Consider the following 27,600-nt stretch of genomic DNA (forward strand, 5'->3'; position numbering starts at 1 on the left):
TTGTGGTTTTATGTCATACAGTACTGTGTTCTCAGACTCTCTTCACTCATGTAACCTGCTTTTGTTAAGGAAGAAAACACTTAAAAAGATCAATTTCCAATGACATCATTATCTCTTTGTGTTGATAACATATCCGCTAGTCCTTTAATGCACGACCAACATTCAAGCTTTATTTTGTCCTTCACCTCTTTATATTGTTAACTTTACTTGAATACGCCAGGTGCGGATCCATGATTTTAGGTTGGGGGGGGGGCGCAAGCATTCACATTGCCTCACCGAGCAGAGCTCAGGAAACATTTTTTTGCGGGTGTTTCTTTTTGTCATAAATTCTAAAGACTATTGTAAATATAGACAAATAACGCTCTAATACATTTGAGAACAAGTATTCCAATGAAAAAATATTTTGCTTAAAACTCAACATTTATTTTAATTATTGTGTCATCATAAAAATACAATATAATGAAAAGCAGATATTACATATAATGAAACAAATAACATAATGATCAAAACAAATCAATGTCTCTGACGTATTGAACAATATCTGACATGGAAATGACCTTGATCAGAATTATGGTTTTGCCATCAGTTGAACATTGACCTTCATCATCTCGACGATGTGAATCATTTATAACAAGGATTTATTCTCCAATATATCTAATACCTATTCTATACCCTGGAGAATTTCTCACGGTCAAAAAGCATGTTCTAGAGTCTTGAAAATACAGAACGAGTGCCAAATTCAACATCAGCTGTGGTCTGAGGAATATCGGGTGATCCCACATTTCAAGACCACATCTTCGGATACATACACCTGAACACATATGAAACTAGAAGGGCACACGGTACAGCGCATACCTCCGCCACGCAATGCCTGATCCACGAGAACATATCGGGCCCATTACATTTTTGAAATATCTTGCTATATATCGTTTTTGGCCCAACTCTCAATGGTGAAGAATCACTTTAAAATGATATTATTCTCGTATCCAGATCCGGATTCGGATCTTCCCCCAAATCAAATCAATTCGTCCTTGCAACACACCCAATCTGTCCACGAAATTTCATCCGAATCCGTTAACAACTTTTTGAGATATCATGCTATATATCGTTTTTGGCCCCACGTCTCAATGGTGAAGAATCACTTAAAAATGATATTATTCTCGTATCCAGATCTGGATCCGCATCTTCACCAAAATCAAAATCAATTTTTCCTTGTCACACACCAAACCTGTCCACCAAATTTCATCCAGATCCGTCCATAACATTTTGAGATATCCTGCACACAGACAGACAGACAAACAAGCTGGTAGGCGGACATGGGTAGTCGACTACCCAATAGAACCTGATGTGATGAGCCCGTTCGATGGGGAATGACCTGACGATTAAGCACAAGAAAATGAATGATTCAAGCTTCAAGAGTTAATGCTGCAGATTGTTTTTTCGTTAAAATACCCCCACATTTAGAGGTTTTTTGGCCGTTGCTAGACAACGGAGGGGTCCAGAGCAACGGTTCTTTCTCACACATAACTTGGACATACCATGAACCTACAATACCAGTTTCACGTATATCTGACTCAGAGTCTCTGAGATATAACGAACTTCGTTTTTTTATTGTTTTCGTCCAGGGTTCATTCAAAGTCTATCTTCTCCGACAGTTTTCATAGGATCCGGCTGGAAATCTTTGACAATATGGCTGGATGTACTGCCCACAGTCGCTCGTGGCCCGATTTTTGATTTTCGAAAAAATAAATTTTGTATGATTTTTCTAAAATTTCAAAGTCCCATTGCTAGGCAATGGTGGTGTCCATAGCAACGGTTCTCATTTGCACACAACTCGGTCATGGTATGAACCTACCAACCAAGTTTCATCAAAATCGCCATTGTATTAACTGAGCACTGGACCGAACAGAGGGACAGACAGACAGACAGACAGACAGACAGACAGACATATCGACGGAAATACTGATAATAAGGGTAGAACAAATTTCATTAAAAAAAATGTTTGCAAAAATTTTTTTTTCGACGAGATCGACTACCCAACAAACAGACAAACAGACAGAGAGAAGATGAAAACATAACCTCCTTCACCTTCGGTGACGGAGATAAAAAACGATCACTTTTGACGGAAGGAGAGGGGCCAATGGGGGCATTCAACAGGTGTGCCCCCACCCTGCATGCACGTTATTCTGCACTTCATGCACCATCTTTGCAATGAAGGCATCGTTAAAGTTTCTCTATTTTCTACCTGTTATTGTCTTCTGAGTTTTGGATTCGGGTATGGGAATTCCTAGATAGGTTTGATTGATTCCTCGTGTGTTCAGGAACTTGGTGTCCTTGCATACTCTTCTCATGTCTGAAAATTGTAACTAAGAGCATTGTGAAGTTGCCATCACCTTTTTTATACCTGTGTCATTAAACCTGGAAAATGAGATGATGACACCACCTGACAACTGCTTTTCATAAAGTGGAAATTAGGAGAGGGAGGGACACCAGGGAACAGCAGGAGGTTGGGAAGAGAAAGAAAGAGCAATGAAACTAGAATGGCACTTGGTAAAGTGCATACCTCTGCCAGGCTGAAAAGTTTACGTTTTGTATCCCATTGTTAGGCCAGATCTGGATCCATACATGAATCAAAATCTCATCAGCTTGATCTTATCACCGAACCAACTCATCCACCAATTGTTTCGTCTGAATCCGTCCACAACATTTTGAAATATCGTGCTATATATCGTTTTGGCCCCATCTCTCAATGGTGAAGAATCACTTGAAAATTTTTTAAATGACTGAATCCACATTCTGAATCGGATTGTCACCAAAATCGAAACAATTAGTCTTTGTAGCACACCCAACCTGCCCACCAAGTTTCGTCCGAATCCGTCCAAAAATTTTTGAGATATCCTGCTCAAAGACAGACAGACAAACAGACAAACAAACAAGAAAGATGTTGTGCAGAGCATGATACTTGCGAAAATTCCGACAACAAGTTTGACCTTAAAAATAATTGGTGTTTGAATTCACTGACCTGATGTTCAAATCCTCTTCAAATTTCTAGTCAGTCGGATAAAAATTGATGATTTTAGAAATTTGACAAAGTTGTTGACCTTTTCACCTTTTGACCTCAAAATCAATAGGCTTCTTGGTTATGACCAACTCTACCATTCTGTGAAGTTTTGTGAAGATCGCTTTTTAAATTGTGACCTGTAGGTGATTGACACACAAACAGACAGGCAGACAAATAAACATGGCATGATACTTGTGGAATCCATGAAACAAATTTGACCTTAAAAATAATAGGTGGTTGAATTCAATGACCAAATATAAATATAAACCAAAATTTGCAAATCCTCTTCAAATTTCTAGTCCATCGGATGAAAATTGAGGATTTTAGAAATTTGACAAAGTTGTTGACCTTTGGCTTATGTTGACCCTTTGGCCTACATTGACCTCAAAAATACTTGTTCATTGAAATCAGTGACCTGATATGCAAATCCTCTTCAAATTTCAAGTCAATGCGATGAAAATTGAGGATTTTAGAAATCCCACCTCAGTCATCGTCTTTTGGCCTATGTTGACCTTTTGGTTTCTGGTTACGTCAAAAATAATTGCTGGTTGAAATAAATGAACAAATACGCAACTCCTCTTTAAATTTCAAGTCAATCAGATGAAAATTGAGGAATTTAGAAATTAGGCAAAGTTCTTGACCTTTGGCTGATGTTGACCTTTTTACCTTTAGGCTTCTTCCTGATGACAAACTCTACCATGTGGTGAAGTTTTGTGAAAATCAGTTTAAAATTGTGACCTGTGGGCGATTGACAAACAAACAGACAAACAGACAGACAGACAGAATAACCAACTGACATACTTGAAAAATCTTCGATATTCGAAAGTAGCAAATAGGGTTGAAAATAATCACCTCCGTCTACCTTTGATGGCGGAAGTAATAATTTTAAAATATATTAAGGCCGAATGGTTCAGCAATTTTATCTATTTATCCCGTTTGAAGGGCGTCTCAGAAAAAAAAAAAACTGACACGTTAAGGAAAACACAACGGGGGTGGTGATGTCCTCTTCAGGGGTATAGTAAAAACAGTAAGATGTGATCAGGATGGTGAACTGATTTTCAGATGTTTAAATGAAACTTGCACAGCGATCCTTTTCTAGAATAGATTTATTTTCCGGGTTGAAATGTACTTTCACTTGTTTTTTGTCGTTGTATAACATGTCCAGGTTCATGTAAGAGCTAACACACAACATATAACTTGATACTTCACTGCTTGATAGTACTATGCCTAAAAATTGTGTTTCATACTTCACTGCTTATTGCCAATAATGGCATGACAGTGCTGACATCATGGCATGGCACTGCTATCATGTGTGGCATTGCTGACATCATGTATGATATTGCTAACATCATGACACGGCAGTGCTGACATCACGAATGGCCATACATTGTACAATTGTGAGATTTATGTGATTCGGTCGATGAGAATCCGATTGTTATGAAATAAATTGCGTTTGATAGACAAATGTTTGCTTCATTCAAAATGCAACAATGATCACAAAATAATGAGCTCCTCAAGTCTTGTTAAGAGCAGTGGGATGTTCCACTGAACTCGGAAGACGCTGCTTTGGTGATTAGTAGAACTGATTAATGATTGAGCCTTGAGTTAAAAAATGGGATATTCATGTAAATCGTCACAGGGATGATCATGTGATCTTTTTTTAATATAACGTATTTTGCATGACCTCATAATGTGTATTTTGTTGGAACTGAAACAAAATCAAATGGTCAATAATCATCTTTGTTATTTTTGAAAGTACATTACCCACTATCATTGCACATTTTACTTATTAAATCCGAAAAAATTCCTTTCCCTGAGTTCCGAAGAGTCTTGTTTTGGCATCCTGACGTTCCTCATTTGAAGTTTTGTTCAATTTCAATGCACTGCCATATCTTTCCAAATAATAATGTTTGAGAAATTAAAGTGAAAGTAATTGAACACTCAAAACGTCTTTGTCATTGGAACATCAATGTTAAACGAAAAGGCAGAAAATAAACATCATCTGCACTTAGCAAGGAACAAACTGTATCATTTGGAATTACTTTTCAGAGAGATACTGATGTGTGTATGTATATATATATATATATATATATATATATATATATATATATATATATATATATATATATATATATATATACACACAAGCAAATACCACTTGTTGCCTCGCTGATGGGAATACTAAGAGGGGGGGAAAGGAGGATGGAGAGGGAGAAGGGTAAGAGAGAGAGAAAAGAGAAAAGAGAAAAGAGAAAAGACAAGAGAGAATAGAGAATAGAGAAGAGAGAAGAGAGAAGAGAGAAGAGAGAAGAGAGAAGAGAGAAGAGAGAAGAGAGAAGAGAGAAGAGAGAAGAGAGAAGAGATGAGAGAGAGGAGTGAGAGGGGGAGAGTAAAGAGGGAGGGTGGGGGAAGGTTAGGAAGCAAGAGGTGAGAGGAAGGGAAGGCATATGTGCAGTGGAGTGTTAATTATTATTCATAATCAAAATGCTTCAACACAGAATAACAGTGAAGATGGAAACAAAATAATGTCTGAAATCTATTTTGTGCCAATCATACGATAAATAATGCCCAGAGACAAACATGGCCCAGACGCGTCCGGAAACAAACCCCACCCGGATGTGTCCGGAGGCAACCACCACCCAGACATGTCCAAAGACAAATTCCAGTCCGGACATAAATACCGCCCAGACACATCCAGAGGCAAACGCCACCTGGACACGTCCAGAGAAAAACACCGCCCGAAAGCATCTGGAGACAAACACCGCCCAGATGCGTCCGGAGACAAACTCCTATCCAGCCATAAACACTACCCGGACATGGCTGGAGATAAACAGCGCACGAATATGTCCGGAGAAAAACCCCACCCGGACATATCCGGAGGCAAACACTGTCCAGACATAAACACAATCCGGATATGGAGAGAGAAGGAGAAGGAGAAGGAGAAGGAGAAGGAGAAGGAGGAGGAGGAGAAAAAAAAAAAAATAAAAAAAAATAAAAAAAGAGAGAGAGAGAGAGAGAGAGAGAGAGAAAGAAAGAGAGAGAGAGAGCGAGAGAGAGAGAGAGAGAGAGAGAGAGAGAGAGAGAGAGAGAGAGAGAGAGAGAGAGAGAGAGAGAGAGAGAGAGAGAGAGAGAGAGAGAGAGAGAGAGAGAGAGAGAGAGAGAGAGAGAGAGAGAGAGAGAGAGAGAGAGAGAGAGAGAGAGAGAGAGAGAGAGAGAGAGAGAGAGAGAGAGAGAGAGAGAGAGAGAGAGAGAGAGAGAGAGAGAGAGAGAGAGAGAGAGAGAGAGAGAGAGAGAGAGAGAGAGAGAGAGAGAGAGAGAGAGAGAGAGAGAGAGAGAGAGAGAGAGAGAGAGAGAGAGAGAGAGAGAGAGAGAGAGAGAGAGAGAGAGAGAGAGAGAGAGAGAGAGAGAGAGAGAGAGAGAGAGAGAGAGAGAGAGAGAGAGAGAGAGAGAGAGAGAGAGAGAGAGAGAGAGAGAGAGAGAGAGAGAGAGAGAGAGAGAGAGAGAGAGAGAGAGAGAGAGAGAGAGAGAGAGAGAGAGAGAGAGAGAGAGAGAGAGAGAGAGAGAGAGAGAGAGAGAGAGAGAGAGAGAGAGAGAGAGAGATATATATATATATATATATATATATATATATATCCTTCATGGTATGCAGCCACATCTTGGCCAGCCGTTCCTCATCAATCATTGAATTGAATTAACCAGTGCTGAGGCCACTTGCCACGCGCCATATATATATATATATATATATATATATATATATATATATATATATATATAAACATATATATATATATATATATAAACATATATATATATATATATATATATATAAACATATAAATATATATTTTTCTATTTATATATACTGTATATATATATATATATATATATATATATATATATATATATATATATATAAATATATATATATATATATATATATATATATATATATATATATATATATATATATATATAATCTTCTTCTTTCAGCTGCTCCCGTTTTTTGGGGTCGCCACAGCGGATCATCCATATGATCCACATCGTGATTTGGCACATGTTTTACGCCGGATGCCCTTCCTGACGCAACCTTGGTGGCCTCTTACGACACAGGGATATGGTACACCTATTTTAACCGGGGTATACACCGGCCCAGTATACAGGTACTCATTTCGCCGACCTCGGAAGGATGACAGGCTGAGTCAACCCCCTGGTGTACTAATTCAGTGGCTCAACGGGGCTTGAACTCAGGACCTTTTGGATCCCAAACCGCTGCCCTAACCACTGCGCCAACACCAGGCTCTCACACACACACACACACACACACACACACACACACACACACACACACACACACACACACACACACACACACACACACACACACACACACACACACACACACACACACACACACACACACACACACACACACACACACACACACACACACACACACACACACACACACACACACACACACACACACGTCGAATGAGACATATTCAAAGGGAATGGTAAAATTTATGCACATGAAGTCAGCATCGTGTCACATGGTCAGTGTGCTTCTTTGGTTAAATTTCATTTTCCTCACTGTAAAACTCCTGACTCGTGATCAGCAGGGCAGAGACAATGTGCTTGTCTGGCAGGCGAGACTTGTTGCTGGCAGTTTGTGCAGCAATCGCTGTGATGGGACTTGATTTGTGCCTTGCTGCCTCATCAAGTTCGGGGGTTCGAGCTGTGTTTATTATCGAGCTTAGTATGGTCACAAATAAATAATCTGCAGTATGTTGTCCTGATGAGCACACAACAAGGGTGAAATCTCAAGTGAGAGTTCTGCTTTTGTTTCTTCGTGACCTTCGGCTTTAATCTCATCTGCAAAGGCTTGAGCACCATCTGGATGCCTCCTAGTTTGGAGGTGATATGTTCGTATAATTTATGCACATGATCTCAACATCGTGTCATATGGTTAGTTTTCTTCTTTGGTTAAATATGTATATATATATATATATTTTTTTTTGGGGGGTATGCTTACACATTGAAAGCAATATAAGCAGTATCTAACTGTGCTTTCCCCATTGTTTGAGGTCGCTCACCTGCATTTATTTTTTAATTTATTTATTTTCATTTATTTATTTTCATTTATTTTTATTTTCATTTGCAGATGTTTTCCGATGGTTCTGTGCTTTCTACCAGTGTATCAGCCTCAATGTCCCGGCAGCATGCAAAATTTCAGCTTTCTACGTCACCCAGAAGGTACTGAACTTTAATATTAGTGAGTCAGTGTGGTTAGCATGAGCTTTATATATGGGATTAGATGTAAATCGACTCCTCCCATGCTCTTCGAGCTGAAGTAGCTGCATAAAGCAACAATGAAAGGCTACCCAAGATAAGCCCTTTGCTGTTTCAAACCCTTCCCAGAGTTCCTCCACAGCTATAAAGACATTCACAAGTAGTACAAACATGAATATCCCAAAGCTGCACACCCCCTTTGCTGCCAGACCGGTTTCATCGCTTGTTGGTGAATCATCAGCGACAGCGCAGACAGAAATGCATACCAAAGAGGCTCACAAGCGTGCACCACGTCTAAACGTCAAAAGCAATCAAAATATAAATAGGGCAGTAGGGGCAGTAGGGGCAGTAGGAACAGGATAAGAGATTGAGATTGGACAGAAATAGGAAGAAATTTTTTATAACTTGACCATTAATTTATCACATACGCAAATATAGTGGAATTCTACTCTTTGTATTGGAATGCTGAGAGATGCTGGAGAAACAAGGAGGCACCAAAGAAACCTGGCATTGGCTCACTTGTCACCTCCCATCCTTAGTGCCCGTTTTCTCTCATTTTTGGAACTGTACTCTTTAAGGCTCAACAACCACGCTGACCAACTGGTGTCTCTCCCATTATATGAGCCTGAATCGGTATGGCTGGATTTTAGCAAAACATTCCAATACACTGACAATATATTTTAATGCCATTGTCATCTCAAATCAGCTCATACTCATTCAATGTTGATACCTCGCTCTCACCTTCAGATCATTGAGTATTTCATATTTATTGAGGCCTACATAATTTGAGGAGAGCCATCAATTGAAATGATTTGGGAAAATCTCAGGAAACTCATCTGTTGCCTTGTTTAAATTCCATGTCAGTTCTTTATGAACATAAGGCTTGAATGTTAATGCCTCCAAGCATTACGCTGATGGAAAGAAAAATGGTTAGGAAAATAAGATACAAAGCAACGCTCAGAAGTGACCTATTTCATGACACATGATCGATAATGTGTCAGCTCTTCATCACTTTATATCAAACCGCGTGTTTGCTTCTCAGTTTTTCCAGTCTCTTTGTCGCTTTCCTTTTCATCTCCTGTAAGTCTACTTGTTCTCCTACTCGACGTTCCCTAACCACTCCCAGAATGTATACTCATTCCTCCGTCATCTGTACTTCGGCTCTCCCATGAGGCTAGATATCCGTACATAAAACAGGACAAGTTGTTGAGAATGTATAAAAAGTAGGATATCACAAGACATGTTAGAGGGTCGTCAGCATGTAGGCCTGAAGAAAAGAGCAGGGCTATGCGCAGAGATGTAGATGTCTACCAAGAGAAACTGCATGAGAGTTTTAGAAGCTTGTTAAGCGGAGTCATCAGAAAGCAAACGTAACTTGGTGACTTGGTGACGACTTGATAAAGTCACAAACTATTGGGACATCTTTTAATGCAATGGCTGTCCAGAAGTAACATGTCCATTAAGTTAGCTCTTCGTGTCTTTGAAACAATTAAGATTAAAGAGGGACAACACAACTCGTGGCAGAACCTGCAAACAGCAATTTCATATTTTATATGAGTCTTCATTCCTGCATTGAAATTAACTAGATCTATACTAATAAATGTATGTGTGTTTGTGTGTGTATGTGTGTGTCTCCTCCATAACCCCCAAACCATGAAGTCTAGCAGCTTGAAACTTTTCATGCATACGAAGGGAACTCCAAGGCAGTGCCCGAGTGAAAATTGGGTGTCTGGGTTAATTTTAACACTCCTTTTAATGATAATTAATGGCCTTATTTAATTTCATTATATCCTTTATCAGGCACTGCTCGATCACTTCGCTCTCTGGGATCTTAAGGCATATCCTGGGTTACATAACTAGGGTCCGAGGCCACCATGTTTTTTGGCTTGCTCAACCATTCTTTGACTAAGAACAGGTCATCATATCCAGATCAAGATTTGGATGTTCATCAAAACTGAATGAATCCTTCCTTGTCACACACCCAACCTGCCCATTAAATTTCATCCGGATCCGTCCACAACTTTTTGAGATATCCTGCACACTGACAAACAAACAGACAGAAAGGGGTAAAACCATAACCTCCTTCACCTTCAGTGGTGGAGGTAACAACAACCGCTGGAGTCGTGCGCCAAAGTGAGCACAAACACTGTAAATAGATTTTGCCGAGCTTCGAAAAGGTATGATGTATAAAGCTCCCAAAGTGCCGCTGAGCTCCGAGCATCCGATCGCACATGCACGTGTCTCGTGGAGTAAAAGGAGGTAAATTATGGAGAAAAGCAAGCTGAGCTCTAGTATATTTAATTTCATGGATTCTACTTCCTTGAATTCAGGAGGTATGTATGCCGAACGGTGTACGTGTGGAATTATTATTGCTGCTGCCCGGTTCACATCCATTTAGCTTCTTCCGTGTATTTTTTTTTATTTATTTTCGTCTATGTGTTATGGACACACACACAATGGTTTGAGTTTTGAGTGGTTGTTCTTACCATTACACCATCGAGACTGAGCATCACTGCGAAACTTGCTACTACTCTCTGCACATGCATGCGTCACTTCGTTATCAGTAGCATGGCGGAGATTCCGAAGGTGACCTTCATTGCTTATAAACATTTTGAAGGTGCATTTGAATAAAAGGAGTGCTGCATGTCAAACGTGTGGTATAAAAATTTCCGATGGTCCAATCACAACATGAAATTTCATCACCCTCAGGAGAGCCAGAAAACAACATCTTTCTAAGACTAGGTCTGAACTCACAAATCACTCTCCCTCCTCCAAATCTTGGTGGCATCTAATCAAATCTGTTTCTGGTGTATGTTCCCCCTCCATCCCTTTCCTTACCTCAAATGGCCGTACAGCTGATACCACAAGTGAAATGGCTGAATGCCTAAACTCGGTGTTTGCATCAAAATCTTGTGTCCAAAACCCATCGCTTTGTGTACCCACCTTACCCAGTCGCACCCAACTGTCCCTGAATTCTGTGTCCGTTTCTCCTGACAAGGTGGAGAGCTTGCTGTCAAACCTCGACTCAGATTCTGCAAACGGTCCAGACGGCATCAGCCCACGTGTCCTAAAAACCTGCTCCTCTGCTCGTGCTCACCCTCTCTCTGTTCTATTCACCCTCTCATTTGCTCAAGGTCATCTGCCATCTGCTTGGAAATCTGCTAACATCACTGCCCTGCATAAAAAAGGTGCAAAAACAGATCCCTGCAACGACAGACCAATCAGCCTTCTCCCGATCATCAGCAAGGTTATGGAATCCATCATCACTTCCAACATCAAATCCTTCCTCTTTGCCAATGGCTTAATTTCCCATCATCAATTTGGATTTAGACCAGGTCAATTTACTCTGGACATGCTGCTTCTGCTCTCCCAAAAATGGATGAAGATCCTAAAAGCGAAACATGAGATCAGAACCATCTCTCTTGAAACATCGTGAGCTTTTGATATGGTAGAGCATCCTGCCCTGCTCACCCAACTCTCTTCCTGTGATATCCAAGGCAATCTCTACTCATGGCTCACGGACTTCCTCTCCTGTCACAGTCAAGGCATGGCTCTTAATGGAATTCTCTCATCCCCTCTTCCTGTCCAAGCTGGAGTTCCTCAAGGCATGGTTCTGGGCCCTGTTCTTTTACTGGTTTTCATAAATGATCTCAGACTCTCTGGAAAATCCTCTTTACCTCTTTGCTGATGACTCCACCCTCGACCCAACCTCTCTCATCCCTCTGAGCAGCAAGCAGCAGCCTCTTCACAAGCTGGTCAAACTCTTGGAGCATATCTTTCAATCCTGACAAATCTCACACTCTCACTGTCTCTCCAAACAGACCATCTGGAACCCCCTCCCCCCACATTTACAGTACTTTTTCAACATTCCCCTTGAAGAAATCCTTTCATTCAAGCTTTTGGGTCTTACTATCTGTCACGATCTTTCCTGGGAAAGCCACATCTCTAACCTGGCCTCCAAAGCCAGTCACCGACTGGGCATCCTATGTCATGCAAAGTCCTTCCTTGGCACACCTGAGCTTCTAACTACCGACAAAGCTTTCATCCACAGCCTGATGAAGTATTGCACCCCCAGAGGGGGGTGCACTACAATTGCTCGACTTCACACTGTGGAAACCAAGGCTTTTAGGATAATTGGTATCTCCTGCGATGTCGCTGAGTCTTTGGGTCTCTTACTCTCTCACAGGAGGCAGATCGGTGGTCTTTTTGTGTTCTACCATCTCCTCTCTGGCCTTGCCCCCCCCCATCCCCCGTCCCGCTTTGTCTGGTCTCTGTCCCACACATATTCTCGCAAGGCGCTCAATGTCCGCCAAAAACCCCCTTCTGGTGAAACTATCAAAATCAAGAATCACTGCTCACCTTCACTCTTTCATTCCATTTTTCCCCGCCTCTGGAACAAACTCCCACACTCTCTTCAATCCCACTTTTCCTTCCAGGTCTTCAAAACAGCTGTTCACCACCATGTCATGTCTTCCTCCATACAAAACCATGATCTTTTCTACCCACGTTAATCCACTCCAAGCCCATCCCCTCCAAATTCCCTGCTTTCCTTCCTGAACGTCCCTGAAATACCATCTTGTTTACCACATGTACCCCACCCCATCCCTCTCCCTTCTACAGAACTCCTATTGTCTCCATTCCCTACTACTTTGTGCTTCCCTCTCCCACTCTTCGTGTCTCCTGCCTTGTTATATGTTCTACGTATCAGCTCTTACATGAGCCTCGACATGGTGTACCAAAAAAAATAATTGTGCTGAAGCTTCTATCCAGGCCAATGTTGATGAAGCCAAACTATTTACGCCAATCTCTAACATTGAATGATAACTCCTGCTAACTAACGTGGATTATATGGTTTCATAAGCAGGCACAGAATTCTGAACTCGAATTTAACAAATAATCATAAAGATAATTTAGCTTGACCACAAGTCTCTGCACAGAGAAATGTGGACATTACAAAGATGATTAGTTGTTAACACCTCCAATTATTATTAATAACTGATCACCACGAACAGTTTGTGAATCCCTGCATTGGCACGATTAGGCGGAGAAGATGAAACAGGCTCAAATTGTGCCTCATGGTTCCTCCAGTGGAATGTAACAAAGTACTTGTTTTCACCGACAACATGCACAGGAAATATTCACCGCTTTCAAAGGGCTGCGATGAAATGGTGATGCTGCTTGTAGTCAACTGACTCGCCCAAACAATTGTGCCAAGAGCACTCATTTACAACTCGAACTTTGGGTGGTTAGACACTGCCCCTGCCAAAAGCTCTTGTCCTCCACTCCAATTTCAACTTTGCCCTTGATACACTCAAATTATAGTTCCTTGCCTACTCAAAAGTGTTGTGTGTGTGTGTGTGTCTCTCTGTGTCTCTCTCTGTCTCTCTTATCTCTCTCTCTCCCTGTCTGTCTGTCTCTCTCTCTCTCTCTCTCTCTCTCTCTCTCTCTCTCTCTCTCTCTCTCTCTCTCTCTCTCTCTCTCTCTCTCTCTCTCTCTCTCTCTCTCTCTCTCTCTCTCTCTCTCTCTCTCTCTCTCTCTCTCTCTCTCTCTCTCTCTCTCTCTCTCTCTTTCTCCACATGGGTTTAAAGAGCACAATTACTTACCTGAACCAGCCGTGCAATTGCTCGCCAATAAGGATGTCCTCAAAGGTGTCGTTTTTTTTTTGGTGGTGGTGTTCTTGTTCTCCACAACCCTCCACATCATTGTGTAGTTCTTCTCTCTCACCCCCACCAATCTCATGACATCATTGGAATGTTTGGGGTCTGGCAAAGCCAAAGGTGCGAAGAAGTCGTACATTCATCAAGTTGAAATTAGATCTCGCAAATTTCCTTCATGCCGATGTTTCACAAAACTGTCTCAAAACAATGAACTGCAGTTCCAGCATTTCAATCAAGAGTCCCTTCCATTAGATGCACCGTAAGATCCTACAGAAAATAGTTATCCACTTCTATTCACCGCAAAAGGTTGATGACTTAATCCAGTCTGAGCGGTGTCCCATAAGCTGTTAAGCTTGAGTGCAAGTGAACACAGAATTGCAATTTGGAAAAGAAGCAAGAAATGGCGTATCACCAGTGAGCCAATTCGGCGTTGTGTCTGTGAAATAATATGATTCACTCGGAAACTCAGTGTCATAAATGACAAGTGCCCGTGAGAATAAGCTGCTCACTAAAAGTGGTTCGATGATAGTAATCCCGCAGTTGAAAGGAGGAAAGACCCACTGAAGATAGGGCGGTGAACACACACATGTGGTACGACGATCTGCGGATGCAGAGAGCAAAGTGCTGCGGAGGAAAGCACCATGATCGGACGTGTGGTACGAAACTCCGTGAGTGAAAAGAGGAAATTCGTCGCTGAAAATAGGACTGCAAATGTGGTTTAACTCCGGTGAATTCTAGTTTAACTCCAGTGAATTCTAGTTTAACTCCAGTGAAACTCAAGTCCGTGAGTCATGTGCACTACGGTGCCAATGGCAAGTTTCCAAGCAGGAAAGCGTTGCCACACTCGCGTTAAAGCCTTCCTCTCCGCTCGTCCCTCGACGGGGGCGGCGGTGGAGCCCAGTAGTAGTGTCGGGCAAAACGATTGGTTAGAAACCAGTTAAAAATCACTCCAACACGACTGCCATTGGTTGGACAAGAAAACGCAACGTTCATGATGGAAAAGTACTAACAAGTTGGCACCGATGAAAAGTACACGACAATCCAGACAGAAGACAACAATGATGAAATGTCTTGCCGCTCTTCCATATGAGCTGAGATATATTATTAAAAAACCTAGACAAAACAAGCACACTGTGATCCCATCCAGCAGACAAATGAAGTGAAATCTATGAAGTTTCATCAATACATCATGTCACATTCAATATATATATATATATATATATATATATATATATATATATATATATATATATATATATATATATATATATCTCTTATAATACCAAGCTTGCACACTAAAAACTTGGCTCGCCGTCACACGATCCCTATGAAATTGCTGTGGCACTTAGCGGACATGCCGACAATGTTTGGGAAGTCTTGGCGTTCCATAGTACCACTTGCATTTTGCACAATGCGTATTTTTGTCATTCCCCGTGTACGGTCTGTCGGCTGCTACCAGCTATGTTGTACTGCTATCCCGTGCATGTGCACGGGTATCGCTTGTATATATTGTTACGAATTTGGAATTCGATTGCACACAACATACAGGTTCCTTTAGTCAGCGATGTCGATAAGTGCTTGTTCCCCAGATATCTCACCTTCCATTGTTTAAATGTTTAGAAATCAATTCGATGCGCTGCGGATTGATTTAATAGCTAAGGAGCGAACAATGGAGACGTCCCTCCCCCTCTTCTGCGAAGAGGAAGAAGAGCCCTTCCGTCCCATGATCCATGACGTCAACAACTCCCTCCCACCCGTGGTTGAACGGGGGATAGATCACGAGGGCATGTGTCACGCCGGGCGTGGGGGAGGGGGCGGAGAAGGATGAAGAGGAGATCCTTTCTTTGTTCGTGGTCGTTCAGCAGGCCGTCGGGTCCTGTTTGGCTTGGGTTAGGGTTGAGGCTTTCGGAAGCTTTTTGCTTCGGCTGAGTAGTTGTTCAGTCGGCCGTCGGGTCCTGCTTGGCTCGAGAGAGCTTGGGCTGCGGCCTGGCTTGGGAGGAGGCTTTTTGAAGGCTTTCTGCTTTGGTGGTTCAGTGAGCTTCGGCTTCTGCTTGGCTCGGGAGAGCTTTTTGCTTCGAGCTGCTTTGTTTTGGAAGAGAGTTGAGCTGCTCGCTCGGCTCGAGCTGCGAGTGGTGGCTTCTTCTTCTTGGTTCGTGGAGCTCTTTGTTCTCCGTTTGGTTTCCGGCTTGATGTGACTCATCGACCTCATCTTGGAGGTGGTTCCTCGGGGAAGCGGCGCATCGACGGGAAGGATCAGTGCCTTGTCTCACCAGCACGTGTTGAGAAGCGCGGGAGGATTCGCTGGAGCTCGGGAAGGATCACGGCTCACGGAGATTGGGTCCAGCTCGCTCTCGCTGGAGCCCAGGTCCAAACAACTTAAAGACCACACGAGGTGGAGAGGTTCGAGATAGGTTCTGGATTTCAGCTCACCTGTCCTCCGATCTGGAGCTCATTATTAAAGGCCTCAGCCACCATTTCTTGGGTGTGTGTGCGAACGTGTGTCTGTGGGCCCGTCTGATAAGTAGGAAATTGTGAAGTGCTTTGTGTGTTCTAAATGTTTGCATTGCATTTCGTATAGTCAGTATAGTTCTGCTCTTACGTGCTTCCCTAGTTCCCCATTATTTTTAATAAATACCCCAATTGTTAAATGTTTTCAGCTCGTCACATTGATTCTTTCATTGACTGAGCATTTCGTGTGTTGGGAGTTAGAAAGCCATTGGTTTGCCGTAAAAGGGGGACATTTGGACCGACGGTTCTCGGCGATTAAGCCGCTCTGAATTCTGCACGGGACAGGCTCGCCTCAGCGGCTTGTTCCGTCGGAGTTCTGTCGAGGGTGGAATACCCCTGTAGTTGGATCACGTGGGTATTTAGGTATATTGAAGATTGGCAATCGACCCTACCCCACGTGATCTGCCCATTGGCGTATTTCGGTTCTTGTACAAGGACCCGTCGACTCGGACTTATCCAGGCGGTGATCTATATTCCGGGCAATCGGTCGGGCCGACTCGACTTGCGGCTCCGTCAGAGCGGTCGGTTCGCGGCCGACCCCCGGCACCGTAACAGTGGTGTTCAAGAGTGCGATTCAGCCCCCTCCGCCTCTGTAGCAAAATTCACGGAGTCGGATCAGGGGTATATGGAGCAAACCCCCCCCCCCCGTGTCCCCAAATTACGAGCGTTATAAATTTTATTCCCAGCACGCAAAATGTTCAGCCAAGGCGAGCCGAGCCAGGTGGGTAGTGAGGTGGATGTAGAGTTAATGGAACCAGAGTCCCAGGACGAGATCACCATGCAGGACTCAGTTATGCAGGTTGATTATTCCCCGCAAATAAATGCAGAGTCCAAAATGGTCGCAGTGGCTGTGGCGGCGGATGAATGCCCCCCAAGTGAATCCGCCAATGGATCGGATAATGGAAATGTGTATGCGAATGATGCAAGAGATGATAAACGATTTGCGAACCCAACGGGGTGAAAGGCAGCGTATGGGGCGAGGTCTCCAGGTGGGCATAATGGCGATTGCGCGCGACGAAGCGCGGACGGTGAAGTGCAAAATGGCGGCGCCACGTAGCGGAGAAATCAAATCAACGAAAGGGAATGTAGAAGGTGTGTGGTCCGCGATGGAGGTGGGCAAGAAGGACGTGACAGGCGAAATAATGACGGTCGGACAGGGGGTGAAAGAAATTAAAAAAGAAAAACAAGAACAATTAAAAAAGAAAGCAAGGTTGAAGTACGCAGAGATAGTGAAGGAAGAACGAATGAGACAGGAGAAGGAAATCGGCCAATGGAAGGAAATAACGAGATTGCAGAATGAGGAAAAAGAAAGACAGTGGAATAAAAGACACAAAGAAGAAGGAATGAAGCGGGAAGAAGAAATCAGACAAATGAGGGAGACAACGAGGTTGGAGAGGGAAGAACGAGAGGAACAATGGGATAGAAAACAGAAAGAACATGAATTTGAGGTTAACCAATTGAAAGAAACGATGAGATTGGAGATTGAAGGACAGGGGGTGAAAGAAATTAAAAAAGAAAGACAAGAACAATTAAAAAAGAAAGCAAGGTTGAAGTACGCAGAGATAATGAGAGAACAACGAACGAAACACGAAAAGGAAGTAAGCCAATTGAAAGAAACGATGAGATTGGAGACTGAAAAGCATGAGGAACAGTGGGAGAGAAAACAAAAACTATACGAGTTTGAAATTAACCAGCTCGAGGGGAGAGCAAAATTTGAGTCCACGGAGATCAAAAAAACTCCGGAAAGAGAACGAACAACTCAAAAAGCTCCGAGAGGATAAACAACTCAAAAGGAGCCAGGAAATGGAACAGCGCAACAGTGTGGGATGTGTGACATCACCACAGGGAGGAACGTTAGTGGTACAGCACTTGATCGACACCACTCGTCGAATGAAAGAACAACTAGGACCAACCCTAATAAAGGAGACACAAATAAAACTAGAGAAGGGAGAAGTATTCCCAGAGACACGGGAGATAGACCGAATTGAGAATGAATTAAATGGAACGAAGGAGGAAACAGAGACGAAGATCCAGGAAGGAACTAATAAACACGGAGATAAAAGAAATAAAATGTATAGAGACTCGGGAGATAGAAAAAATAGGGGAGAGACTGCACAATAAAGACGGGGTTAAGGACGAGCACACACACATTGAGGTAGTGGAGGAGCATGAGGGGGAGCTGGCAGAATATTTTGTGACCCGGTGCGAGCAGCTGGATAGCCTCCTTCGGGAATGGAGGGAGACGCTATTCTCCCTTGAAGTTGATCACGACCAGGTGGGTTCGGTCGTGTCAGGCGAGGTAGAGGGGGCGACCGCTGTTGACGGGTGCACAGAGAGCTTGGGGGGTATAGAGGCCCCGGGAACCCTTGTGGTGGCACGAATCCCTAGTGTGGTTGCGAGTGTGGTCCCGGTGTGTGTGGTGTCGAAGTGTGTGCTCACAAGTGTGGTAAAATGCGTGCTTCCCAGCACGCCGTGCGTGAGTGAGAGTCGATGTGTGACAGAAACCGTGTGTGCGTAAGAGAGCGGTATGTAAGGCAGATGACGTTCAGCATGCGGGAGCACGCAGCCGCATCTCCGAGAGTGAGTGTCATGGAATGGTGTGTGAGCATCATGACACGCAGGTGCGCGTGGATTGAATGTAGACGGAGATGGCGACAGGTGAAGGACAAAGGCCGGGTAGCGGCCGTATCTGGATTGGGGACCGCGCCGGGTTTACCCAGCAGCGAGCGCGAGGTTCGTGCCGTGCAGCGCACGAGGCCACCGCGCGCGCGGCTGCGGGAGTGCAACCTGGTCCGTAAACGCCAGCGGTGGATGTTGCCGATCCCGCGGATGGACAAAAGGTAGGCTGGATTCCGGATTTGGACTGGATGGGTTCTCCACGCGAGCGTGTGTGTGAAGCTCCAATGGGCAGAGCACATGTGTTCGTGTGGGGAACCCCTCGAAGGTGAGGTTTGCTTTGTAATGCGCAGGGTGACATCATGGCTGCACGTGTGGTTGGAATCCAGCAGGAGGGATTGAATCTCTGCCGGATGGTGCTGCCCAGGAGTGACGAGGTACAAGGTGCGCGAACAGCTGCCATGACGTCACGTTAAAGAAAGCGCAGGTTGCGAGTTGCCGCGCTGGTGCACGCACATTAAAAAAAAAAATAAAAGCAAGCCTCGCTTCTGGTGAACAGGATTCCCTGGGCAAGGGGTGGAAGACCCCTGTCCAGGGCACAGGATGGAACTAGTTAAGGGGAAGGGTTAGTGATAGTTAGACCTGTCTCATTGGGCAGGGGTAAGTCTTCATGGGGCCCGTGGAATGGATTAGTTAGAGGGATTGTAGTTGAGATTTAGGATGGGGAAATGATTTTTGAGGATTTGAGGACAGAGACAGACTGTGAATGTGTAGTGGGGACATAGCTTAGCTACGCAGTGTTAAAAGGAACGTGCTGTAGTTTAAGGGATGACGAGGGAGCGAGGGGATGTACTCAGAAGGATGGCAGAGTTCAGCGATGTGTGAGAAGAGAATGGAAAATGTACTTGGTGAGTGAGTGAGGCCAGCGGGTCTTAGTGCATGGAGTGATTCTGGAATGCATGGTGCGATGAGTGGTTGGGGGGAGGAGTGATTCCCGCCCAAGGGACCCCGGGGTCAGTGTAAAGTGAGTTAGGGGGTTAGTCAAATTTACAAAATGGAGGTCGTTTTGCTGTTGGTGGGAATGTAGGCTCGATACCCATTTAGAGGCATGCAGGAGCCCTGTTGACGGGCTGGGAGCGTGGCTGCAAAAGGTGAGTATCGCTGAGTGGGTACCCCGGGCACCGGGCTAGTCGGCTGCGGTAGTCCAAGGGCTCATGGGGGGGGGCAGGATAGTGTAGTGGGCACGGGTGCACCCGCATGATGCGGGGGCCCGCGGCGCCATATGCCATGGGGGCAGTGTACTGGGCACGGGCGACCCTCGGAAAGGGGCCCGGGGCGCCAGCCTGCCACGTGAGCCTTTCAGGGGAGTCGCCAGAGAGGGCACTTCCCAGTGTTTAGGGAGCTGGTAGGCTCAGAGGCAGTGTAGTGCCCGGGGGTGCCATTGCAGGGGAATTGGCAGAGGGTACTTCCTGCCAAGGGAGCCATGCGTCCCAGCCATGAGACCGTGTGAGGGCATGGGAGGAAAATTGGAGGGCAAGGCCGAAATTTGCGAGGACACCAACACAGGCGACGGGAATCTGGGTTGTTAGAACCGATAGTTTAAGCGAGAGGCGCTTGTTGAAAGCCCCGGGGTAGTTTCAGAGTTAATGGTTAGGGTAGATAGGAAGTGTACCCCTCCGCACCATCCATCCCTTCGCTCTCGTTGTGGCCCGCTGCACCCACCTTGGGTGAGTAGATCGCTGAAATCTGAGGAGGCCATTCTGAGGCTTCATAGGGCCTCGACACAGGATGCTAGCTCTCCCTTATTCCCCTCCAGGAAAGGAACGTAGGGGTTGGGAGTAGGCTAGGAGATGATAGGTCAGTCGAACAAGGATGATAAAGGGGGTTAGGAGACGATTTATAGAAAGGGAAGTAAAAATAAAAATTAAAAACAAAAAAATAAGTGGGGGCTAAATTGGGTTTTGACAAATTAAGGGGGTGGGTATGGACAGAGACAGGCAAAGGCGATAGGTTGGGAGGGAGACAGTAGGGTAGGTCCGAGCCCGCCTTCCGAGTGGCCAGTACCACCGCACTCCCTCCACCAACCTCCATTTCAAGGCAAGGGGCCGGCCAACTTCATCTGCTGGCTGATTTACTGCAAGGCCTGTGCCGGCCACTTCATCGACTGGCTGTTTTGCTTCAAGGCCTGTGCCGGCCACTCCATTTCATCTGCCGGCTGTGTTTGCTGCAGCGGCCTTGTCACGCCATGCCTTGCCTGCCCACCTTTGCCATCCATGCATGCTGCCCACGTTCATTTTGCCCCGTTCTGTTTTGCATTCCCCCCCCCCCCTTGTTCATTGCCATGTGCGCCAGGGTCCTCGCGCAAGTTTGCAGGGACTGCTCTGATGGCAGCTGCAATGCGGGACTGCACTGGCGGCCCGTGCACCGTTTGTTTGTTCACTGCATTCATTTTAAGAAGGGGGAGGCCTTGGACAGCGCTTAAGCAGCCTGGCTCCCTGCTAACTCTTGTTTTTCCCGCAGAGTCCATAGATCCTGGGCCATGTCAGGTCAGGTCAGGCATGGGAGCATGTGCCAGAACAGCGCGTCGCTGCGTCCACTTTCCGCCGGTACTCCAGGGGCCTCCGTCTGGCCATCCCCCAGGCAGATGCCAGGCCCATCCCCATCTCCTTGAGATGATGGTCATCTCTTCTCCCTGGGCCATGGTTTCGTGTAAATTTGTAAGGTTAAGATGTACTTGTAAATGTGTTTTGCGCCCCCGTGTGAGTCTTAGGGCCGGCAATTTATTTAAGTTGTCTGTATGAGTGGGTTTGTTTAGTTAGTTACTCAGCCCGTAGGTTATTTATTTTGGGGACACGAATACACTGAATGTCACACTCAGGGATCCGAAGGTAAAACGTATTAGGGGAGAACTACACATGATGACACACGAAAATTCGACGACTCGGGACGAGTCTGTAAAAAAGGGAGGGGGTAGTGTTACAGCTGTGGAAATTCGCAATACACCATAAAGGTTCCTTAGATCAGTTATGACGCTAAGTTTATGTGCAGATAGTTCCCCACCGTTGTTTAAAGGGATTTCGTGTGATTCATCGGACTGCGACGCTTTGAGATAGCCGTTTTTCTTTTCTATCGTTATTTTGAGCCACCGTTGCAACAAACCTCCACACAAACAACCGCCACCACCAACTACGCCACAATGCCAACCACGCTCACACCATCCCCACAACCACCACCACCAACGTCGCTCTCAACAACCGCTTCCGAATGGCAGAACAAAAAGCACTCGTGAAGCCTGTGGAGTTTTTTTCCCGCCTGATTCTCCCGCCTGTTCTTCCCCGCGCTTGGTGTTTTGGGAGGTACGATCCGAGCGGAGGTCAAAGGTCATGTAAAGGAGGGGTCTGATTTTGGGGGAATAATTCCCTGGCCCCGAGCCAAAACTGACTTTCCTCGTCCGCTGCATGGCACGGGGACGGGGGAGCGAGAAGGCACGCCCCTTTTTGGAAAGCTTCCAGAAGGGAGGTGGAACCAGAAACGGGGCGGGGCAAAGGGCGGAGCCCCGCTTTACAAAAGGCGAACAGACGCGAGGCTCATTCGTTCTGGGTCTCTTCTCGGTTCATGCTGGCTCGTACGTTCTTGGTCTCGTGACGCTGGTCACCCCTTGGGCTTCTCTTCTCCCTCCCTTCGTTTGGACCTCTTTGTTTGGACTCTTTATTTTGGGCTTCTCTCTTTCTGGTCCTGAAGCCCCTTCAGCCCTTCAGTCTTTTGCTTGTTTGGTCGTGGGTCGTGGAAGCACCAGCAGCAATGCCGGAGAGAGCTCGCTGACCACGCCAGGGGCCCGAGGTCAGGCGCGGCTACGCAAGGCCGTGTGGAGTCGATGTCACGACCTGCCCACCATCGCGCCACGAGGGCGTGGGTAAGACCCTTCGTTCTCACGGGACCCGTTCGGTTCTCCAGGTCCCGTGCCATAAAGGTTTACGAACCCCGTCTACCTCCCTGCCTATGGGGAGGGTTTTTCTTTGTTTTTGTATGCATGCTGTGGCGCCGTGTCCTGCCAAGTAGAAACTGTGTAACTGTGCATGTAAATTGATCCTTGCTTATAGTCGGTCGTATTGCTTTTGTTTTCTATTTCTTGCTTGTATATTGCATGACTGCCTTGCTTATGAAAACGTGTGCTGTATGAATAAATGTCCTTGTGTGAAACGTATCCCGTTCTTTGCGTCCATTTCCCTTGTGAAAGTGCCATCTTGTCTCGTGGAAAGAGTAGTGGGTTTTGAACACCCGGTAAACAGAATCACATCCGTCGAGGTCGGTGATAACACCGCTCGGTTATCACTGTAGCACGGAACGGACCGCTTAAGCAGTTCGTGTCCAAGGCCGACCTGCGGCGAGGTACAATCGCCCGGTCGACTGCTCGCGCAGGTACTTAGGTCGGTCGAATTTGGCGAGAAACCCTATCCTGCGTGGGTGGGCAATTGGCACGATCGTGGTGAGGTTAAACCCCCACCCGTGACTGGCTCCTGGCGGTAGTTCCAGGAGGGTCACGACTGAATTGTCCGTCCGGTGGGCGACACGGTTGCGATTGGAGTTACGCAATCACTCGCACGCCAGGCGGGCCAGAATTCGTAACAATATATATATATATATATATATATATATATATATATATATATATATATATATATATATATATATATATATATATATATATATATATATATATATATATATATATATATATATATATATATATATATATATATATATATATATATATATATATATATATATATATATATATATATATATATATATATATATATATATATATATATATATATATATATATATATATATAAAGCCTGGTCTTGGCGCAGTGGTAAGGGCAGCGGCTTGGGACCAAAAATGTCCTGATTTCAAGCCCCGTTGGGCCACTGAATATATATATATATATATATATATATATATATATATATATATATATATATATATATATATATATATATATATATATACATGTATATATGTATGTATGTGTATATATGTATATACCAAGTCATATAACACCAGGGGGTTGACTCAGCCTGTCATCCTTCCGAGGTCGGCGAAATGAGTACCAGTGTACTGGGCCGGTGTATACCCTGGTTAAAATAGGTGTACCAGATCCCTGTGTCGTAAGAGGCGACCAGGGTTGCGTCAGAAAGGGCATCCGGTGTAAAACGTGCCAAATCACAATGCGGATCATATGGATGATCCGCTGTGGCGACTCCTCACGGGAACAGCCGAAAGAAGAAGATGTATATATATGTATATATATATATATATATATATATATATATATATATATATATATATATATATATATATATATATATATATATATATATATATATATATTTTCCCTTGCTTATAACAGGAGCCTGGTGATAGTTAATTGGCTTATAACGGTGGTGATAGCATCATGTGAGGTTGCTTAAAATTTCACCTGCACTTCAATTGTACTGTAGTCATAACTGAGGTTTGTATGGACAGTACACTGGAAGACAAAAACGATACTTTCATGACTCTTCAAGGTATTTTTCAGCTTTGGACAGACACTTTCTCCATTAATATGCCACCATACAATGTGTAAACCTTAAGAACGTTCACATAACCCATGCAGTTAGAACATTATTATTGTTTGCTTTGCTCATGAAAACATTTCTTGCACCCCCCCCCCCCTCAACCCCCATAGTGCTCTTAAATACAGTCCCCTTGACAGGCAATCATCACCGTTACTGTGCAGCCAATCTTCAGCGAATTTCAACAGGTTTGATGTTTTGTGTTTTTTCTTGACCAGAAATGTAATAAGTATTCACCATTCCACACTCTTCGTTTTCTCGTTTGCTGCCATCGGGATTTTTAGCCCTTCCATTGAAAGCAGGCATCCTGTGATTATTGGTATCTGTAACCAACACTACATGTACAGATTCCCTCAAATAATGATTTATCAGCAGACATCAATTCTGCCTTTTAGAAACAAAATTTCAGGTGAAAATGTGAACCAGCCTCATAGATAGATTTGCTGTTTGGTGAGTGGAGGAAGGGGGTGTCAGAGTAACACACATAAATGCTTGAGGATTAAAAACATGTAAAACACACCAACAACTACTCATGTGTCCTGAATGGGGAACATTATAGTGGTCTATATTGACGACTAGCAAATATAACCCATAACTTTGCTGACAAGTGTATTACAGCGGGGGAGGGGGGGAACAGGGATGGGACAGAGAGAGGAGGGAGGGAGAGAGAGGGGAGGTACAGTGGGGAGACGAGGGAGGAGAGGAAGAGAGGATGAGTGGGAGAGTGAGGAGGGGGTGAGGAAGGGGGGAAGAGCAAGGAAGATGGGGGGTGGGGAGAGTGACTCCTCACCAAATGTCGCGATACACTCCGGGAGGGGTGGGGTGGGAGTAAGGAGAGTTGGGGATAGAGGTGGGGGAAGTAGGGAAGGGGGTTGGGAGGAGGTAAGCATCAGGTTCTGGACTTGTGTTTGGTTGGGGAACTCGAGGGGGGAAAGGTTCTCGACTTGCGTTTGATCGTGAGACTTGTGGAGAAGTAGTTGAGGGGGGGAGGGGTAGTACAGGATTGAACGAAATTGGGTCCGTTAAAATAACACATTAATAAGCACACGGAGACCGCCCAGAGATGTCCATGGGGGGTGGAAAGGGTAGGGGGAAGGAAGGCCGTATGATGGGAAGTGAAGGCAGCTTGAGGAGCAGGGAAGGGAAGGCAGCGTGAGGGGAAGAGAAGGGCGATAAAACACGCCCAAACAGCAACATTTTCTTTTTAACTGCCGGTTTATATTTAAAATCGGGCAGGAACATTTAAAACCCATGCTTTCTACCTGGCAAAGGCCTGCATGCTTGCTCGCACATGCAGCGACCTTTGTACCCTTCTGGTCAGCTCACTCCAAACCTGATTTGTACATGATACACTCATGGGAAGCCGTTATAAAATTAAAACTGAACCATCTGTCCTTAACAGAGGAGGGAGGGATTGGGAGTGTGGAGGGGGAGGTTGAGAGAGAGAAAGAGAGAGGGGAGGGTGAGAGAGAGGGAGAGGGTTGAGAGGAAGATGAGGGGGGAGGGAGGAGAGAGCAGATGGGATAGTGGGAAGGGCGAGGGGGAGAGGGAGAGATTCCGACAGATGTGACATCCAGTTTAACGTCTGTTCGAGAGATGGCACACACATTGGTGAATCACCCCGCCTGTTAAACACCGGTATGACAGTTTATAGCTGGTTCGGAATTCAAACCCAGGCTTGACAGCTGAGAGTGAGCATGCATACCTCTCGGCTCTCCTACCATGATTTGGCGATTCATTGCTTTGTAACAATTGAAAACATCTTTTACTCATTGTAATCATCTAATATATTTTGCCTTCGTAATTCCGGAGGTGTCCCCATGGAGAACCGCGCCACAGTATCACCATGGAAGCTTGTCGAGATCGAAGGTTGAAGAGTGCTTCAGGTAAGCACAGATGAAGAAACTTTTAAAAACGAAACGTTAATTTTTTTTAAATATCTGTATCTTTCTATGTTGTAGTGATGAGTCACACAAAAAGATCGATCATACAAAAAGAGGAAATTTCAAAATAAAATTACACATTTTCAGCGAGCGAGCCACCGCCTGAGGAATCGCACGACAACGTGGGGCCAAACGCAGGAGAGTTGGGCCTGAACTTTGTTAAAGTCAAGTCGATTGATATATTCACTGGCAGTGCGAATACTTTTCCCATGAATGGTCACGGCTTGGAAACGACCAACCAAGCGGTGGCTTAACCAAGCAGAGTAGCACTCGCCAAGTGGCTTAAGCACTCAAGCAAGCATTCCAACAAAATGGTTGATAAGGAACAGCTGGTTTGGCAAGTGATTCGCGATCGATCATATGAACACCATACACCCGGAGATGCCCAGAATATCAAGCAATGTCTGAATTGGACAAAAACACTTTTTTTTAGCAGTCGGAACTGCTTCTGAGGTCAAAAAAGTTTACATTTTGAAATTTGTCTCAGATTAAGAGATTCTCGAGGTTATGGCATGTGCGGAAATGAAATAAATCCACGACTGCTGGTGTCTCCAGGTGTTTATAAGCATTGCAATGTATCCAAAGATTTGTAAGTATGATGAACAGGCATTTGGTGATATGAGTGAGGAAAGTGAAGAAAAAAAAAACCTTCATCGTTAAAAAAAACCATTGTGGCCTGTTCCAAGTCAAGGCATTGTTGAGCAGGCCAAAAAAAAAATGGTGAATTCAGACCCCGGTGAGGGACAGCGAGGTGACCAAGGATGAGCTTTTATAAAGGATAATCAAATAAGGCTGTTAATTATTTCCAAAAGAGGTGTTTAAATTAACCCAAACATCCAATTTTCAGAAATGCACTTCCCTGGAGTTCGATTAGTATGCATGCAAAGTTTCAGGCCGTGATGTTTCAT

General features: G+C 44.6%; 1 protein-coding gene and 1 long non-coding RNA gene across 4 annotated transcripts in view; one reads left to right on the forward strand and one right to left on the reverse strand.

Annotated features, from left to right (window-relative positions):
* Positions 1–25,327, forward strand: part of LOC147022591 (uncharacterized) — a 79,563-nt gene extending 54,236 nt beyond the window's left edge. For both annotated transcript variants that reach the window (XR_015059802.1, XR_015059803.1), the window contains exons 4-5: positions 8,223–8,314; positions 24,863–25,327. This is a non-coding gene — a long non-coding RNA (uncharacterized LOC147022591). The remainder of the gene's footprint in view (positions 1–8,222; positions 8,315–24,862) is intronic.
* LOC147022590 (uncharacterized) overlaps positions 1–27,600 on the reverse strand; it is a 132,437-nt gene that overhangs the window by 94,099 nt on the left and 10,738 nt on the right. The gene's annotated exons all lie outside the window — the stretch shown is intronic.

The sequence above is a fragment of the Eptatretus burgeri genome, chromosome 7 (genome assembly GCF_056783735.1).
Source record: "Eptatretus burgeri isolate ZD-2024b chromosome 7, Ebu_testis_v1, whole genome shotgun sequence".
NCBI lineage: Eukaryota > Metazoa > Chordata > Myxini > Myxiniformes > Myxinidae > Eptatretus > Eptatretus burgeri.